The sequence below is a fragment of the Equus caballus genome, chromosome 22 (genome assembly GCF_041296265.1).
Source record: "Equus caballus isolate H_3958 breed thoroughbred chromosome 22, TB-T2T, whole genome shotgun sequence".
Taxonomy (NCBI): domain Eukaryota; kingdom Metazoa; phylum Chordata; class Mammalia; order Perissodactyla; family Equidae; genus Equus; species Equus caballus.
In genome coordinates, this window is record NC_091705.1 from 1,270,513 (window position 1) to 1,288,800 (window position 18,288).

The 18,288-nt window shown below is 41.9% G+C and overlaps 2 long non-coding RNA genes across 3 annotated transcripts in view; both read left to right on the forward strand.

Moving 5' to 3' along the window:
- Window positions 1-18,288, forward strand: part of LOC111769936 (uncharacterized) — a 40,776-nt gene that overhangs the window by 1,122 nt on the left and 21,366 nt on the right. The gene's annotated exons all lie outside the window — the stretch shown is intronic.
- LOC111769935 (uncharacterized) lies at window positions 26-16,442 on the forward strand. 2 transcript variants are annotated; one of them, XR_011430653.1, is made up of 3 exons: window positions 26-547; window positions 1,581-1,690; window positions 12,463-16,442. It is a non-coding gene; the product is annotated as an uncharacterized lncRNA (long non-coding RNA). The 2 variants fall into 2 exon arrangements; XR_011430654.1 differs by having other exon boundaries at window positions 1,584-1,690.

Consider the following 18,288-nt stretch of genomic DNA (forward strand, 5'->3'; position numbering starts at 1 on the left):
ACGCCTGAGACAATTGAGATCTCGCGAGACTCCGGAAGCGTGGTCTATAGGGTGCTCCGGCGGCGCGCGCTTGCGTTCCCGGGAGAGTGGTTATCTGAGTAGTTTGCTTGTGGTGGGTGATTAGAAGTGCGGTTTTCCACTTTTGTAACGTTTCTGGTTATCTGTTTTCTGTTTTTATGTCAGAGGGATGTTATAACTGTCGGGGGTAGTTTTTCTGCGCCATTTGGCGCCGGGGAAGGAGACTGAGAAGAAGCGGGTTTTTCCGATTAGGGGGGTTATCGCAAGGGGCGCTGCTGGCGGCTCGAAAGGCGGCGGTGCTGGGCCTGCCCGGGCTGGAGCGTGAGCGTGTGTCCAGCCTGCTGGGTCTGCGCTTGGAGACAGGCACTGTCGGGAGCGGGAGCACCGAGGAGGCGAGGGCGTGAGAGCCAGAGTTTTAAAATCTTGCTTAAAAGCTTATTACGCACGCCGTGTTTTCCAAGCTCGAAACCGCCCACGTGGGTCTTGTCCAGGAAAATGATCTGCAACCAATCTGTAAATGAAAATTGAGGTGGGTTTATTCTGAGCCAAAATGTGAGGACCATATAGCCGGGGCGGCCTTCCCCAAGGAAGGAAGGGCACCAAAGAGGCGGGGTGTCCAGAGTGGTATATACGGTCACAGAGCACGTGTCCCATGTGATTGGATTGTCCCTTTTATAGTAGTGAGATGGCGCTGTCGGCATAGCGATTGATGGACAGCAGGTAGCAGGTCTGCTGTTTCAGTGGACAGGCAGGGTGGCAGGTCTGTTGTCTCGAGCTGGGTGGTCAGAGGGTGGGTGCAGCAATCAGTTCCTAGTCTAGGGAGAGATGCTTAGCCTTAAGGAAATGCCATTGTAGGGGAAGCTGCATCTTTACCTTAAGGGCATTTGTTCTTGTCTGTGGACACAGGAAATGCTTAAAGCAGATGTGCAATGCATGTGCAACGGCCACTCTGGAAAAAGCAAGGTCAGGCCAAATTAGATTTATACCAAACAGCTTCCTCATATACTGCAATATCCTATGGCTTGCCGTTTGTTTATTAGTCTTAATGTGTTTATCTTACTAGATTATAGTAACTGTGAGAGCTGGAGCCCTCACCAGTGCATTTTTGAAGGGTGTAACCTGGATGTCTCACAGCCTGTTTAAAGTTTGTGCACACAGACTGAGGGCTCTGTAGTGTCTGCTCGATGTTTTGTTCACCTTGATTGCTTTTTCTGAAGGCCTGGATTTCAGGGTCTTCGAGTACCTCCTAATTGGATGGTTTTCAGGTATAGCAAAAGGCCAAGGGACCTAGCCCGTCTATTAAACTTCCAGAAAGGCAATAACAACTGTTTGTCTTTATCAACTTTAAAATAGCCAGTTATTTTACTGACAAATGAGTTTATTTGGAAATAACAAAGTAATTGTAATTCAGGATGTGCAAACTATGGTGAAACACAGGCAAGTCCAGAGAACAAAGGAGGGGCGCTTGCTTTTATAGAGAAAAAGGGGGAGTTGTGAGGGGCTGTTGTAAATGAAAGCTCTTTGGGGAGGAGTAAGAGTTCAGGGTGGTTTTGGCTCCTCAGCAGGGTGGCTTTGGCATCTTCCATTGGCCTGGGTTGTTGCTGGGCAAGAAGAAAATCTTCCTTTTTCCTCCTGGGGTAGTATAGCAGCAACTTCCTGTTGAAGATGCAAGGTATGTCTCTTCCTGTTCGGGGTGATTGAGGATGAGTGGTGGGGTGTGAAAGCTCCCTTTGCAGGCCTTCCCGACTTCAACTTTAGTTGAGGTTTCCATTATTAGTTTTCACACCTTCTACTGTAGCAGAACAAGAGTCTTGAACTAATCTAATCTTTTGTATAAGTTGCTCCTATTGGGTAACTTTACTGAAATTTGGATCTGTGGCCCTCATCAGTGACCAGAAATTGTCTATCAGGTAGAACAGGGCTGCAGGCCACCAGATTTTGTTGGATCTGTGAACTAAGAGTAGTTTTTATGTTTTTTAAATGATTGAGAAAGATTGAAGAGTATTCATGACACATGAAAATTATATGAAATTCAAATTTTACTGTCCATAAATTTTTATTAAGGCACAGCCACATTCATTTGTTTATGTTTTGTCCTTTGCCCTATAATGGCAGAGTTGAGTAGTTAGAAGTGAGACATATGGCCTGCAAAGCCTAAAATATGTACTATCTGGGACTTTATAGAAAAAGTTTGCCCACTCCTTAGGTACATGATTAAGAGTTGGGCTGCTGGTGTTCAGTTGAATTAAATCAATTGTCTTATCTTTGTGTTAATAGATTTTTCTTCTGCATTGGCAGACTATAGTTTCTATATGTTTTCGAGCAGAATCACAGTTGACCTCTCTTTGCTACTGTGGAAATTTAACGTATATCCCTTCCTCAAACGTGACTCCGGTTACCCTGTTGATGTGCAGGGCTAGCTTATCAATTTTTAAAAATTTTTATTTATTTATTTATTTTTTAATTGCAATAACATTGGATTATAACATTATATAGCTTTCAGATGTACATCATAATATATTTCAAATTCTATGTAGATTACATCATGTTCACCACCCAAAAAGTAATTATAGACCATCCCCTCACATGCGAGCGTAATCACCCCTTTTGCCCTCCCTCCTTCTCCCATGGTAACCACCAATCCAATCTCCATTGCTATGTATTTGTTTGCCATCGTTTTTATCTTCTATTTATGAGTGAGATCATACGGTATTTGACTTTCTCCCTCTGACTAATTCCATTCAGCATAATACCCTAAAGGACATCCATGTTGTCACAAATGGCCGGATTTCATCATTTTTTATGGCTGAGTAGTAGTCCATCGTGTATAAATACCACATCTTTATCCATTCGTCCCTTGATGGGCACCTAGGTTGCTTCCAAGTCTTGTCTATTGTGTATAATGCTGCAGTGAGCATAGGGACGCAAGTATCTTTATGCCTTTACGTTTTCAAGTTCTTTGGATAAATACCCAGCAATGGGATGGCTGGATCATATGGAGATCTATTCTTAATTTTCTGAGGAATCTCCATAGTGCTTTCCATAGTGGCAGCAGGAGTTTGCACTCCCACCAGCAGTGTGCGATGGTGCCCTTCTCTCCACGTCCTCTCCAACATTTTTTGTTTCCTGTCTTGTTAATTATAGCCATTCTGACCAGAGTGAGGTGATACCTCGTTGGAGTTTTCATTTGCATTTCCCTGATAGCTAATGATGTTGAGCATCTTTTCATATGCCTGTTGGCCATCCGTATATCTTCTCTGGAGAAATCTCTGTTCAGATCCTTTGCCTATTTTTTAGTTGGGTTGTTGGTTTTTTTGTTGTTGAGCTGTATGAGTTCTTTGTATATTTTGGATATTAACCCCTTATCTGATATACGATTTGCAAATATCTTCTCCTAATTGTTAGGTTGTCTTTTTGTTTTGTTGATGCTTTCCTTTGCTGTGCGAAAGCTTTTTAGTTTGATGTAGTCCCATTTGTTCATTTTTTCTTTTGTTTCCCTTGCCCGGTCAGACATGGTACTTGAAAATATGCTGCTAAGACTGATGTCAAAGAGCATACTGTCTGTGTTTTCTTCTAGAAGTTTCATGGTTTTGGGTCTTACATTCAAGTCTTTAATCCATTTTGAGTTGATTTTTGTGCATGGTGTAAGGGAATGGTCTGCTTTCATTCTTCTGCATGTGGCTGTCCAGTTTTCCCAACACCATTCATTGAAGAGACTCTCCTTTCTCCATCTATGCTCTTGGCTCCCTTGTCGAATATAAGCTGTCCATAAATGTGTGGGTTTATTTCTGGGCTCTCGATTCTGTTCCATTGATCTGTGTGTCTGTTTTTGTGCCAGTACCATGCTGTTTTGGTTACTATGGCTTTGTAGTATATTTTAAAATCAGGGAGTGTGACACCTCCAGCTTTGTTCTTTTTTCTCGGGAATCCTTTGGCTATTTGGGCTCTTTTGTTGCTCCATATAAATTTTAGGATTCTTTATTCTATTTCTGTGAAAAATGTTGTTGGAACTTTGCTAGAGATTGCGTTGAATCTATAGATTGCTTTAGGAAGTATGGACATTTTAACGATGTTAATTCTTCCAATCCCAGAGCACAGAATATCTTTCCATTTCTTTGTGACTTCTTCAATTTCTTTCAACAGTGTTTTACAGATTTTGGTGCGTACACCAAAATCTTTCACCTCTTTGGTTAAGTTTATTCCCAGATATTTTATTCTTCTTGTTGCAATTGTAAATGGGATTGTATTCTTAGTTTCTCTTTCTGCTACTTCGTTGTTAGTGTATAGAAATGCAACCGATTCTTGTACTTTGATTTTGTATCCCGTGACTTGACTGTATTCCTTTATTGTTTCTAAAAGTTTTTTAGTGGATTCTTTAGGGTTTTCTAGATATAAAATCATGTGGTCTGCAAAGAGTGACAGTTTCACTTCTTTTCCAATATGGAGTCCTTTTATTTATTTTTCTTGCCTGATTGCTCTGGCTAGGACTTACAATACTATGTTAAATAAGAGTGGTGACAGTGGGCATCCTAGTCTGGTTCCTGTTCTTGGATAGCTTTCAGTTTTTCTCCGTTGTGAACATTTGCTATGGGTTTGTCATATATGGCCTTTATTATATTGAGGTATTTTCCTTCTATACCCATTTTATTTAGAGCTTTTATCATAAATGGATGCTGTATCTTGTCAAATGCTTTCTCTGCATCTATTGAGATGATCATATGATTTTTATTCTTCATTTTGTTAATGTGGTGTATCACGTTGATAGATTTGCAGATGTTGAACCATCCCTGCATCCCTGGAATGAAACCCACTTGATCATGATGTATGATCTTTTTAGTGTATTGTTTTATTTGATTTGCTAGTATTTTGTTGAGGATTTTTGCATCGATGTTCATCAGTGATATTGGCCTGTAATTTTCTTTTTTTCTGTTGTCTTTGTCTGGTTTTGGTATCAGGATAATGTTGGGTTCGTAGAATGAGTTAGGAACCCTCCCCTCCTCTTCAATTTTTGGAAGAGTTTGAGAAATATAGGTATTTAGTCTTCTTTGAATGTTTGGTAGAATTCACCAGGGAAGCCATCTGGTCCTGTACTTTTATTTTTTGGGAGGTTTTTGATTGCTGTTTCGATCTCCTTACTGGTGATTGGTGTATTCAAATTTTCTACTTCTTGGTCCAGTTTTGGAAGGTTGTATGTTTCTAAGAATTTATCCATTTCTTCTACATTATCCAATTTGGTGGTGTATAGCTTTTCGTACTATTCCCTTATCTTTTGTATTTCTGAGGTGTCCGTTGTAATCTCTCCTCTTTCATTTCTGATTTTATTTGAGCCTTCTCTCTTTTTTTCTTGGTGAGTCTAGCTAAGGGTTTGTCAATTTTGTTTATCTGTTCAAAGAACCAGTTCTTGGTTTCATTAATTTTTTCTGTTGTTTTTTTAGTCTCTATTTTGTTTATTTCTGTGCTGATTTTTATTATTTCCTTCCTTCTGCTGATTTTGGTATTTCTTTGTTGTTTTTTTTCCAGTACCTTTAGATGCACTTTTAGATTTTCTATTTGGGATTTTTCTTCTTTGTTGAGGTAGGCCTGAATTGCTGTAAACTTCCCTCTTAGAACTGCTATTGCTGTATCCCACAGATTTTGGCGTGTCATATTTTCATTTTCATTTGTCACCTGGAATTTTTTGATTTCTCCTTTGATTTCTTCATTGACCCAATTGTTGTTCAGTAGCATTTTGTTTAATCTCCACGTTTTTGTGGCTTTTCTGGTTTTCTTCCTGGAGTTGATTTCTTGTTTCATACCTTTGTGGTCAGAAAAGATGCATGGTATTATTTCGATCTTCTTAAATTTATTGAGACTTGTTTTGTGGCCTAATATGTGATCAATTTTGGAGAATGTTCCATGTGCATTTGAAAAGAATGTGTATTCTGTGGTTTTGCATGGAATGTACTATATATATCTACTAAGTCCATCTGGTCTAATGTGTCCTTTAAGGCCAGTGTTTCCTTATTGATCTTCAGTTTGCATGATCTATCCATTGGTGTAAGTGGATTGTTAAAGTCCCCTACTATTATTGTGTTACTATTTCTCCTTTTATGTCTGTTAATAATTACTTGATATATTTTGGTGCTCCTATGTTGCATGCATAGATATTTACAAGTGTTATATTTTCTTGTTGGATTGTTCCCTTCATCATTATGTAGTGCCCGTCTTTGTCTCTTGTTACAGTTTTTGTTTTAAAGTCTATTTTGTCTGAGGTAAGTATTGCTACCCCCGTTTTCTTTTCTTTGCCACTTGCATGGAATATCTTTTTCCATCCTTTGACTTTCAGTTGGTGAGTGTCTTTAGGTCTGAATTGTGTCTCTTGTATGCAGCATATACATGGGTGTTGTTTTTTTTATCCAATTGGCTACCCTATGACATTTGATTGAAACATTTTGTCCATTGACGTTTAAAGTAGCTATTGATAAATATGTATTTATTGCCATTTTGTTGGTTTTTTTGGTATCTTTTAGTAGTTCTTCTCTGTTCCTTTCTTTTCCTCTTGCTCTCTTCCCTTGTGGTTTGATGGCTGTCTTTAGTAATAGGTTTGATTTCTTTTGTCTTACATTTTTGCCTACTTATTATAGTTTTCTGATTACCATGAGGATTCTATGTAATGTTCTATGTATATAACAGTCTATATTGAGTTGATAGACTCGTTAGTTTGACCTTCTTCTAAAAGCTCTACTTTTTCACTCCCCCCTCCCACATTTTATGTTTTTCAAATCATATGTAGTCTTTTGTTTAGAGTGTCTATCCATTACCTTCTTATCATTGAAATAGGTGATTTTAGTATATTTGTCTTTTAAGCTTCACAGGTAGTAGATCTGCTAGCTTAACTATATTTTTACCTTTACAAGTGATTTTATTGCCTATTTTTCTTTTGTTTTCTTGATAATTTTTTATAATATTTGTGGTCATTGCTTTCCCACTTAAATAATCCCTTCAGCATTTCTTGTAGAACTGGTTTCTTGGTGGTAAACTCCTTTACTCTTTTTTTCCCCCTAAGGATTGGCACCTGGGCTAACAACTGTTGCCAATCTTTTTTTTTTTCTGCTTTATTCACCGCCCCCCCGCTGACAAGCAGTGCCATGTCCGTGCCCAGGATCCAAACCCTGGGCTGCTGCAGCGGAGCACGCAAACTTAACCACTGGGCCATGGAGCCAGCCCCTCCTTTACATTTTGCTTGTCTGGGAACCTCTTTATCTCTCCTTCCATTCTGAATGACGACCTTGATGGATAGAATATTCTTGGCTGTAGGTTTTTTCCTTTTAGAACTTTAAATATATCATGCCATTCTCTTGTCGCCTGTAGGGTCTCAGCTGAGAAGTCTGCTGATAGCCTTATCGGCTTCCCTTTGTATGTCACTTCTGGCCTTTCTCTCGCTGCTTTTAGGATTCTCTCTTTATCTTTAATTTTGGACATTTTAATTATAATATGTATTGGTGTGGGCCTCTTTGGACTTGACTTGTTTGGAGCTCTCTGTTCTTCCTGTACTTGGATGTCGGTTTCCTTCCTTAGGTTAGGAAAATTTTCATCTATTATTTCTTCAAATAAATTTTCTTCCCCTTTGTGTCTTTCTTCTCCTCCTGGGACACTTATAATCCGAATGTTAGCATGCTTGATATTGTCCCAGAGTTCCCTTTGACTGTTCTCACTCTAATTCTTTTTTCTGTTCAGCTTGGGTGATTTCCTGTAGTCTTTCGTCTAGCTTGCTGATCTGTTATTCTGCATCCTCTGCTCTGCTATTGAGTCCCTCTAATGAATTTTTCATTTCCAGTATTGTATTCTTCATTTCTGAGGGGTTCTTTGTTGTATCTTCCACTTTTTTGCTGATGTGCTCACTGTGTTCATCCAGTGTTCTCCCAATATTTCTGACCATCCTTATGATATTTTCTTGAACTCTTTGTTGAGTAGGTCGCTTATTTCTGTTTCATTTAGTCCTTTTTCTGGGGTTTTGTCCTGTTCCCTTGCTTGGAAAGTATTCCTTTGTCTCCTCATTATGCCTCTTTCTCTGTGCTTATTTCTATGTATTAGGTGAGTCAGGTATGTCTCCTGATCTTGGAGAAGTAGCCTTATGTATGAGCTGCCTTATGATGCCCAGCAGTGTGCTTCCCTCTTGTCACCAGTCCAAATTATCCAGGAGTGACCCCTTTGTGGGCTGCTTGTGTCCTTCTGCTGTGGCAGGGTTTCTCCCACTGCAGGTACCCAGGGAGTCTAGTCTTTCCTTCCCTGGCCAGCTGTTTGTAAATCTGGTTTGGGGAGCCTCAGCACCACCGGCTACTAAGTCTATCAGCACACTCCTAGTGCAGTTTTCCTCTTAATTGGGGTGTTACCCAGTGTAGCTGGTTGCTAGGCTCAGGGGCTTACAGTTGCAATAGGCCTCAGCCCTACAAGGCTGTTGTCAGTTCTCTCGGGTGCAGCTGAGTGGGGCTGGCCCTAGGCACTGGAACACTCAACTGTTTCAGGCTTTGGAAGGTGGGGCTGGTCCTTTTTATGGCTATTTGTGAAGCACAGGTCTTCTGCCACTAATAAGCCTCACCCCTCACAGGACCACACACACCATCAACACAGTCCTGGTCCGTGCACACTTCTCAGCCCCCTGGAGTGTACCCCGATGCCCCACTGCAGAGGCCCCAACCTCTCCATCAATGTCCCCCACAGTTTACCTGGCCCTCACAGAGGCCCTGCCCCGCAGAGGCAGACACACTCACCTGCCTGTAGAGGATCAAGGCACCCAGTCAGTGCAGGCTGAAAAGTAGCCTGAGGGCTTGCTGTTAGGTGAGGCCGGTCCCTGCCCTGGCTGAACTGGATTAAATCTGTCCGCTAGTGGGTGTGGCAGGCCCCTGGGCTAACAGGCTGAGGGAAAAACCTCAATGGTGCACACCTGGATCTGTGTCAGCACACCTGGACCAGGTCAGAACAATGGCCCCCACCAATGTCTCCATCTCCAGAGAGGTCCCTCCTTTCACCAAGATGTCCCCAGAGCCCACCAGGTGAGTCTTGTTTCACCAAACGGCTGTCAGCCTTCTCTCTGGTGATTTTAGGTTGCTGCAATGAGTGAGTTTGTGCATGGGCTCTTTAAGACCTGGGTCTTTTTGGGTTTTGGCTGATAGCTTTTCTAGGGGTATCCTCGCTGCAGTTAATAGCCAGCAAAGCCAGACAGTAAGACTCTTGTCTCAGTTGGGCTGCGTCTGAAGGATGCTTATAGCAGTATCGACACCTACTCCAGACCTTACTCCTCCAGGGAAGGCTGCGTACCTTAGGGTGGCTCCTACCTGGCCAGCTGAGAAGCTCTGCTGCTCCCACAGGTTGCTTTTTTCCTCTGCAGCAGGAATTTCTGCCTCTTCCGCCTTAGTTAGGACTGTCCCTTGTTGTGGAGGTTCTTTTTATCCAGTTTTCAGTTTTCTCTCGAGGGTATTTTTTCCAAAAATAGTTGTAACCTGGTTGTGTTCATGGGAGGTGATGTGTTCAGAGTCTGCTTACGCTGCCATCTTGATGAGATCCCGCCACATTTTATGTTTTTGATGTCATATATAACATCTTATTTTGTGTGTGTGTATCCATTACCCTCCTACCACTGAAACAGGGAATTTTAGTACTCTTTTCTTTTGACCTTCATATTATATTCATAGGTTGTTGATCTGCTACTTTTATTGTATTTTTGCCTTTACCAGTGCTTTTATTATCTCTTTCTTTTTTTTTTTTTTTTTTTGATAATTTTCTAATTTCTATTGGTGGTCTTCTCTTTCCCACTTAAGTCTGTTAGCATTTCTTGAAAAACTGGTTTCGTGGTGTTAAACTCCTTTAATATTGCTTGTCTGGGAAACTTTATCTCTCCTTACATTCTGAATGATAACCTTGCTGGGTAGAGTATTCTTGGCTGTAGGTTTTTTCCTTCCAGCACTTTAAATAAATGTGTCATGTCACTCCCTTCTATCCTGTAAGGTTTCTGCTGAGAAGTCAGCTGACAGCTTTATGGGGTTTCCTTTGTATGTCACTTGTTGCCTTTCTCTTGCAGCTTTTAGGATTCTTTCTTTCTCTTTAATTTTGGACATTTTAATTGTAACATGTCTTGGTGTGGGTCTCTTTGGGTTTATCTTGTTTGGTGCTCTCTGTGATTCCTGTACTTGGATGTCTGTTTCTTTCCTTAGGTTAGGAATGTTTTCAACTATTATTTCTTCGAATAGATTCTCTGCCCCTTTGTCTCTCTCTTCTCCTTCTGGAACACATATAATACAAATGTTAGTGTGCTTGATGTTGTCCTAGAGTTCCCTTAGACTGCTGTCATTCTTTAGAATTGTTTTTTCTTTTACCTGATTAACTTGGCTGATTTCCTCTAGTTTTTCATCCAGCTTTTTTATCCATTCTTCTGTATCATCTACTCTGCTGTTGAGTCCCTCTAGTGAATTTTTCATTTTCAGTATTGTACTCTTCATTTCTGATTGGCTCTTTTTTATATTTTCCAATTCTTTGTTGACATTCTCACTGTGTTTATCCATTCTTCTCCCAAGATCAATGAGCATCCTTATACCTTTTTGCTTAAACTCTTTATCAGGTAGATTGTCTCTTTGTGTTTCATTTAGTTCTTTTTCTGGGGTTTTGTCCTGTACTCTTGCGTGGAACATATTCCTCTGCCTCCTCATTTTGCCTCTTTCTCTGTGCTTGTATATAGGTATTAGGTGGGTCAGCTACACCTCCTGATCTTGTAGAGGTGGCCTCATGTAGGAGACATCTTTGGAGACCCAGCAATGTGCTTCCCTCTCTTCACCAGTTCAAAATGTTCCAAGAGTCACCCTTGTGTGAACTACATGTGTCTTTCTGTTGTGGCAGAGTTCCTCTTGCTGCAGATGCCCAGGGAACCTAAGCTTTGCACCTGGTCAGCTGGTTGTACTGCTCTGCTGCATGAAGCTGCTATGGACCCTTCAGTCAGCTTATCGGGTTTGGGGAGCCCCAGAACAGTTGGCTGAAAAGTTGAAATAGCACATTCCTGTTGCAATTTTTCTGTTAAGTGGGTAGGTCCCCAGTGTGACTGGTTGCTAGGCTCAGGGGCTTACAATTGCTGCAGGCCTCTGGCCTGCAAGGCTGTTGTCAGCTCCCTCAGGATTGCAGCTGAGTGGGTCTGGTCCCAGGCGTGGGAGTACACAGTTGTTTCAGGCTTTGGAAGGAAGTGCCAATCCCCTATGTGGCTGCTTGACAAGCACAGGGCTTCTGCCACTCATAAGCCCCACAGCCCACAGGTCCGCACCCACCATCACCACAGTCCTGGCCCCAGGGACACTTCCCGACTCCTTGAAACAGACCCATTTGCCCCACTTCAGAGCCCCACACACACTCCACTAATGGCCCCCACTCTCCACCCACTCCTCATGCATGCCCTACCTAACATCAGTGGACCCACTTGAATACATGCAGAGGATCCAGGCACACAGTCTATGCAGGCTGAAAAGTTGCCCAAGAGCTTGCTGTTGGGTGGGGCCAGTCTCTTGGGTGGGCTGACTGCCCTGGCTGAGCTGGAGTTATTTTACATTCTAGTGGGCAGGGCAGACCCTGGGCTAACAGGCCAGAGGAAGAACTCCAATGCCTTCTGTCAGCATCTATGTCAGCCGGCCTGCACTGGGTCAAAATAATGGTTTCTCCCAATGTCTCAGTCCTGGAGAAGTCTTGCATCTCACCAAGATGCACCCAGAGCCTATCTGGTGAGTCCTTTCACCAAAGGACCTTCCAGCTTTCTTTATGGTGATTTTAGATTGCTTTCCAAAACAGGTGAGTTTGAGTGTGGGCCTTTTAAGAGCTGGCTTTTTTTTCTGTTTCTGTCCTATAGCTTTTTTTGGGGTATTACATGTTGTAGTTAATAGCCAGCAAACCCAAGTGTTATAACACTCATTTCAGTTGTATTGAGTCTGAAGGATGCTGTAGTGTGAATGTTCCCCTAGTCAGGTCCCCCACTCCTCCAGGGAAGGCTGCACACCTTAGGGCTGCTCCCACCCAGTGTGAAGCTCTGCAGCTCATGAAATTGGCTTCTTTCTCTCCAGACAGGAATTTCTCCCTCTTTTCCCTCAATCAGAAATGTCTCATGCTGTGAGAGTTCCTTTTACCCAGTTTTTAGTTCTCTCTCAGAGGTAATTTTTTGAAAAATAGTCATTACTTTGCTGTGCTCATGAGAGGAGGTGAGTTCAGAGTCTGCTTACAACACTATCTTGACACCACTCTCCTCAGGAACACTCTTTCAATAAATGTGAGAGAGTGCCTGAGTGAAGGCCAAGAACCGCAAAGGTTGGAAAGGCAAATAGCAAGATGATCCTTAAGAGCTAGAAGGAAAGGTTTTTCCTACTGGTGTACTCTACTTGAATGGACGTTCTAGATATTGTCTCACAGCTAGAGTGAGAAGTGTTACATCTCTTCTAGAAATAAAACCTTCCACACCTACCCAGAAGCGGAGAACAGGAGAAGCATCCTTCCAATACATGTGAGAGAGAGCCAGAGTGAAGGCTGAGTAATGTGAAGTTTGACAAGGCAGTTATCAAGAAGACCCTCAAGAGCTAGAAGCCAGAGTTTTTCTCCACAGTGAATATTCCTTAATTGGGTCTTACAGATACTCAATCCCAGCGGTAGTGACAGGTTTAAAAGCTCTCACTGGAAGATGTCTACAGCTCCTGGCACGCTCTGTTCAGCAATATTCTTCCTTGATCACTTCAGAGCGAGAGCCTGTGTGTAAACTTGAATGTGAACGTATTAAAAGTCACTTATGAAGATCCTGAAGAGCTGCCAGCAGGAGACTTTCTCAACCCTGTACTCTCCCTGAATGATGTTAAAGATTATCTGTCCTACGATGAATGAGAAGACTTAAAACTCTTCTAGGAAAAAACCCTTTAACACCTACTCGGAAACAGAGTTCAGGAGAAACATTCTTCCAATACGTGTAAGAGGGAGTCTCAGTGAAGGACGAGATCTGCAAAAATGAGAAGGCAATTATCAAGGTGATCCTCAAGATTTATAAGCAAAGTGATCTCCACAGTGAATATTCCTTGTGTGAATGTTGTAGATATTACCTCCCAGCTAGAGGGAAGTGTTTTGCATCTCTTTTTTAAACAAAAAGTTTAACACCTACCAGGAAGCAGAGTGCAGGAGGAAACTTCTTACAATACATGTGAAGAGAGCCTGAGTGAATGCTGAGGACTGCAAAGTTTGAAAAGGCAAATATCAAGGTGACCCTCAAGAGCAGGAAGCAAGAGTTTTTCTCATGGTGAATATCCCCTGAATGGATGTTATAGGTATTCTCTGCCAGCTATAGGGAAAATTTTCAATCTCTTCCAGAAACAAAACCTTTAACACCTATCAGGAAGCAGAGGTCAGGAGAATCATTCTTAAGTACATGTGAGAGAGAGACTGAGTGAAAGCTCAGAATTTCAAAACATGAAAGGGCAATTATCAAGGTGATCCTTAAGGGGCAGAAGCAAGAATTTTTCCCAACACTGTAATCTGTTTGAATGGATGTTATAGAAATTCACTCCCAGCTGTAGAAATGTTTAAAGCTCTCCAAGCAAAATGTCACTCCCTGCTCTTGGCAAGCTAACCTCAGGAATCATTTTCCTTCACCACATGTGGCTAGAGAGCCTTTGTGTAGACTGAATTGCGATGTACTAAAAGTCACTTATCAAGACGATGCAAAAGAGCTACAAGCAGGACCTTTTCCACATTGCATACCCTTTTTGAATGACGTTACAGATAATCTGTCCTCACTGTTGTGAAGACTTTTAAGTCTCTCCATGGAAGAAACCCCTTCACAGATACAGGCAGCTGCGTTCAGCAGGAACATGCTTTCATGAAATGGAAGAGAGAATCTGAGTGAAGGCTCAGAAGTACAATATGTGAGAAGGCACTTAGAAGGACGATCCTAACCACCTACAAGCCAGAGATTTTCTGCTCAGTGGACTTTCCTTCAATGGATGCTATACATATTCTCCCCAAGCTGTAATAAAATGTTAAAAATCTCTCCTAGGAAAATGTCACGTCCAGCTCCTGACAGGGTGAGCTCAGCAAGAGTTTCCCTTCGTCACATGAGAGTGAGAAACTTTGCGTAGCCTGAAGGGCATGTATGAAAAGTGAGTTATGAAGATGTTACTGAAGAGCCACAAGCTGGAGATTTTCTACACAGTGTAACCACATTGAACGATACTTACATATAATCTGGCCCAGTAGAAGTGAAAACTTTTCAATCTCTCCTTTGAAGTAGCCCCTTCACAGCTGTGGGCATCTGAGTTCAGCAGGGACATGCTTCCATGACATGGGGGAGAGCTTGAGGGAAGGCAGTGAACCTCAATGTGTGCAAAAGCACTTACCAGGATGATCCTGAAGTGCTAGAAACCAAAGCTTCTCTGCACAGTGGATGGTCTAGATATTCTCTCAGCTGTAGTGAAAAGATTAAAATTTCTCCCAGGACAGTGTCACTTCCAGCTCCTGGCAAGCTGAATTCAGCAATAGTTTTCCTTCATCACCCACAAGTGAGAGCTGGTGTGTCGAATGAAGTGCATTGTATTAAAAGTCATTAAACAAGACTGTCCTAAAGAGCTACGAGGAGGAGTTTTTCTATACCCTGTGCCCTCATTGAACAAAAGCTATAGATAACCTGCCCTAGTCATAGTGAAATATTTTAAGTATCTCCTTGGAAGAAGCACCTTCACAGCTATGGAGAGTGGAGTTCAGCAGGAAAGTGCTTTCATGACACTGCTGAGAGAGCCTGAGTGAAGTTGGTGAACTGTAATGTGTGAAATGTCACCTACCAAGAGGATCCTAAACAGCTACCAGCCAGCTATTTTCTGCACAGTGTACATTCCTTGAATGTATGCTATGGATATTCTCTCCCAGCTGTAGTGAAATGATGAAGAGCTCTGTTAGGAAAATGTCACTTCTACCTCCTGGCAAGCAGTGCTCACCTGTAATTTTACTTCATCAAATGTGCATGAGAGCTTCTGTGTAGACTGAACTGCAGTGTATTAGAAGTCACTTATCAAGAAGATACTAAAAAGGTAAAAGCAGGAGATTTTCTCCACTGTGAAACCTCATTGAATATATGTTACAGATAATCTGTCACAAGTGTAGTGAAAATCTGTAAATCTCTCCTTGGGAGAAGTCCCTTCACAGCTACAGACAGCTGAGCTCAGCAGGAACGTGCCTTCATGACGTGGGAGCACCTGAGTGAAGGCTGTGGGCTGCCGCCTCTGGAAGGCATGCACCAGGGTGAAAATGCCTTCCCTTGAACATGTGAGCTAGACATGCTCTCCCAGCCTCCAGGAAATGTTTAAAAGCTCCCCTGGGAGAAAGTCAATTTCACCTCTTGGCATGGTGAGGTCAGCAGCAGTTTTCCTTCATGACGTGCACTTGACAGCCAGTGTCTTGAGTTCTTGGCATAGAATTAAAGGGGAGGGGCCGGCTCCGTGGCCGAGTGGTTTAGTTCGCATGCTCTGCTGCGGCAGCCCAGGATTCGGATCCTGGGTGCGGACATGGCACCACTCGTCAGGCCACTTTGAGGCAGCGTCCCATGTCCCACAGCTAGAAGGACCTGCAACCAACATATACAACTATGTACGGCTGGGTGGGGTTTGGGAAATAAAGCAGAAAAAAAAAAGATTGGCAACAGTTGTTAGCCCAGGTGCCAATCCTTAAAAAAAAAAGGAAGATTGGCAACAGTTGTTAGCCCAGGTGCCAATCTTTAAAAAAAAAATTAAAAGTGACTTAAAAACTATATTAAAGAGGCACAAGCAGTTCTAAACCGTGTACCCACACTGTCCAAAAGTAACAGCTAATGTGTCCCAGAGAGAAATGTTTTCAATCTCTCCTTGGAAGAAATCTCTTCACAACTACGGGCATCTGAGTTCAGCAGGGACAGTCTTTCCTGACAAGGGAGGCAGAGCCTGAGTGTAGGCCGTGAACTGCAGTGTGTGAGGCCCTTACCCAGATGATCTGAAACAGCTGGAAGCCAGGGGTTTTTGGCATAGTGCACTTCCTTACACAGTGAAACAGAATAAAGGAAACCTCATTTTAAATGAGATTGGGAGGCAAGAAGGGGGAGCCTTCAGGCACTATAACTTGATATCAATTACAGAATCGTCAATTACAGACCCCAACAGAAAAATTGCCCATTACATTCCCAACAAGAAATTGACTAGCCGAGCAACTCAGCCAATGAGAAATCATCACCACCCTGAACTCTCACTTTCTTCCAATGGACTTTTGTTCAAAACAACCCCTCCTAACTTCTTTTTCTCTGTAAAATAACATTCCTCTCCTTTGTGTGCTGGACTTGCCTATGGCTTTTGCTAGAGTTTGCTTGTCCTGAATTGTGATTCCTCTGCTATTCTTGAATAAACCCCTTTTGCTGGTAAAAATAGCTGGCTGTTTTATTTATCTAGGTCAACAGTTACATAAAATGGAATGTTATCCCGTCTTAAAAAAAGAAAATTCTGATATGTGTTAAAACATGGATGAACCTTGAAGACATTATATTAAGTGAAAGAAGGCAAACACAAAAGGACGAATACTCCACTAATATGAGTTACTTAGAATAGTCAAATTCATAGAGACAGAGAGTGGAACAGTGGTTACCAGAGGCTGGGGAAAGGAGGGAATGGGGAGTTAGTGTTTAATTGATACAGAATTTCAGTTTGAATGATGAAAGTTCTGGAGATGGATGGTGGTGATGGTTGCACAACAAGGTAAATGTATTTAATGCCACTTAACTGTACTTTACTTTAAAACGGCAAATTTTATGTTATGTGTATTTACCACACACACAAAATACCTGTCTCTTAGCTTCCGTAGACCAGAATTGCTCCCAAGACCCAGAGCCAATTCTCAAATATATTTCTGGATTCACACTTTCTCATCATTTATGGCTTCTCTGGGATTTTCTTTGCTTGTCCCATCAGAGTAGTAGATTTAATTTTTTTCTGTATCCATCATTTAGGATAATCTTTATTGGAAGGATATCAGAGGAAATCTAGTCCCTCTTACTGCCAGAAACAAAAGTCCCTTTGCATGAGTTTAAAAGGGAGGTAAGGGGCTGGCCCTGTGGCTGAGTGGTTAAGTTTGCATACTCCACTTTGGCGGCCCAGGGTTTTGCTGGTTTGGATCCTGGGCGCGGACATGGCATCGCTCATCAGGCCACGTTGAGGTGGCATCCCACATGCCACAACTAGAAGGACCTGCAACTAAGATATACAACTATGTATTGGGGGGATTTGGGGAGAAAAAGCAAAAAAAAAAAAAAAGAAGTGGAGCGTGCAAACTTAACATCTCGGCCATGGGGCCGGCCTCAGATGATAGCTTTTTAAAAAAAATAATAGAATTTTTTGGGAGCAGGTTTAGGTATAAAGAAAAATTGAGCAGAAAACACAAAGAGTTTCAACATACCCCATTGTCCTCCTCCCATTTCCCTTGTTATTAATGTCTTGCATTATTGTGGTACATTTGTCACAGTTGATAAGCCAGTAATGACACATTATTTGTAACTAAAGTCCATAATATACGTTAGGGTTCACTCTTTGTGTTGTACATTCCATGGGTTTGAACAAATATATAATGACATGTGCCCTCCATTACAGTATCATACAGAATAGTTTCACTGCCCTAAAGATCCCCTGCTGTCCACCTCTTCACCCCTCTCTCCATGAGAACCTAACTGATCTTTTTATTGTCTCCATAGTTTTGCCTTTGCCAGAATGTCATAGTTGGAATCCTACGGTATGTAGCTTTCTCAGATTGGCTTCTTTCACTTAGCAACATGCATTTAAGGTTCATCCATGTCTTTTTGTGGTTTGATAGTTCACTTCATTTTAGCACTGAATAATACTCCATTATGTGGTATGGCTATACCACAATTTGTTTATCCATTTATGTACTGAAAGACATCTTGGTTTTTCCCTAAGTTTTGGTGATTATGAATAAAGCTGCTTTAAACACCGATGTGCAGGTTTTTGTGTGGACAAAAGTCTTCAACTCCTTTGGGTAAATACCAAGGAGCACGATTGCTGGATCATATGATAAGAGTATGTTGAGTTTTATAAGAACTGTGACCTGTCTTGTAAAGTGGCTGTACCATTCTGCATTCACACCAGCAGTGAGTGAGAGTTCCTGTTGTTCCACATCCTCACCAGCATTTGGTGTTGTCACTGTTTTGGATTTTTGCTATTCTAATAGATGTATACCAGTATCTCATTGTTAGACTTTTCAATT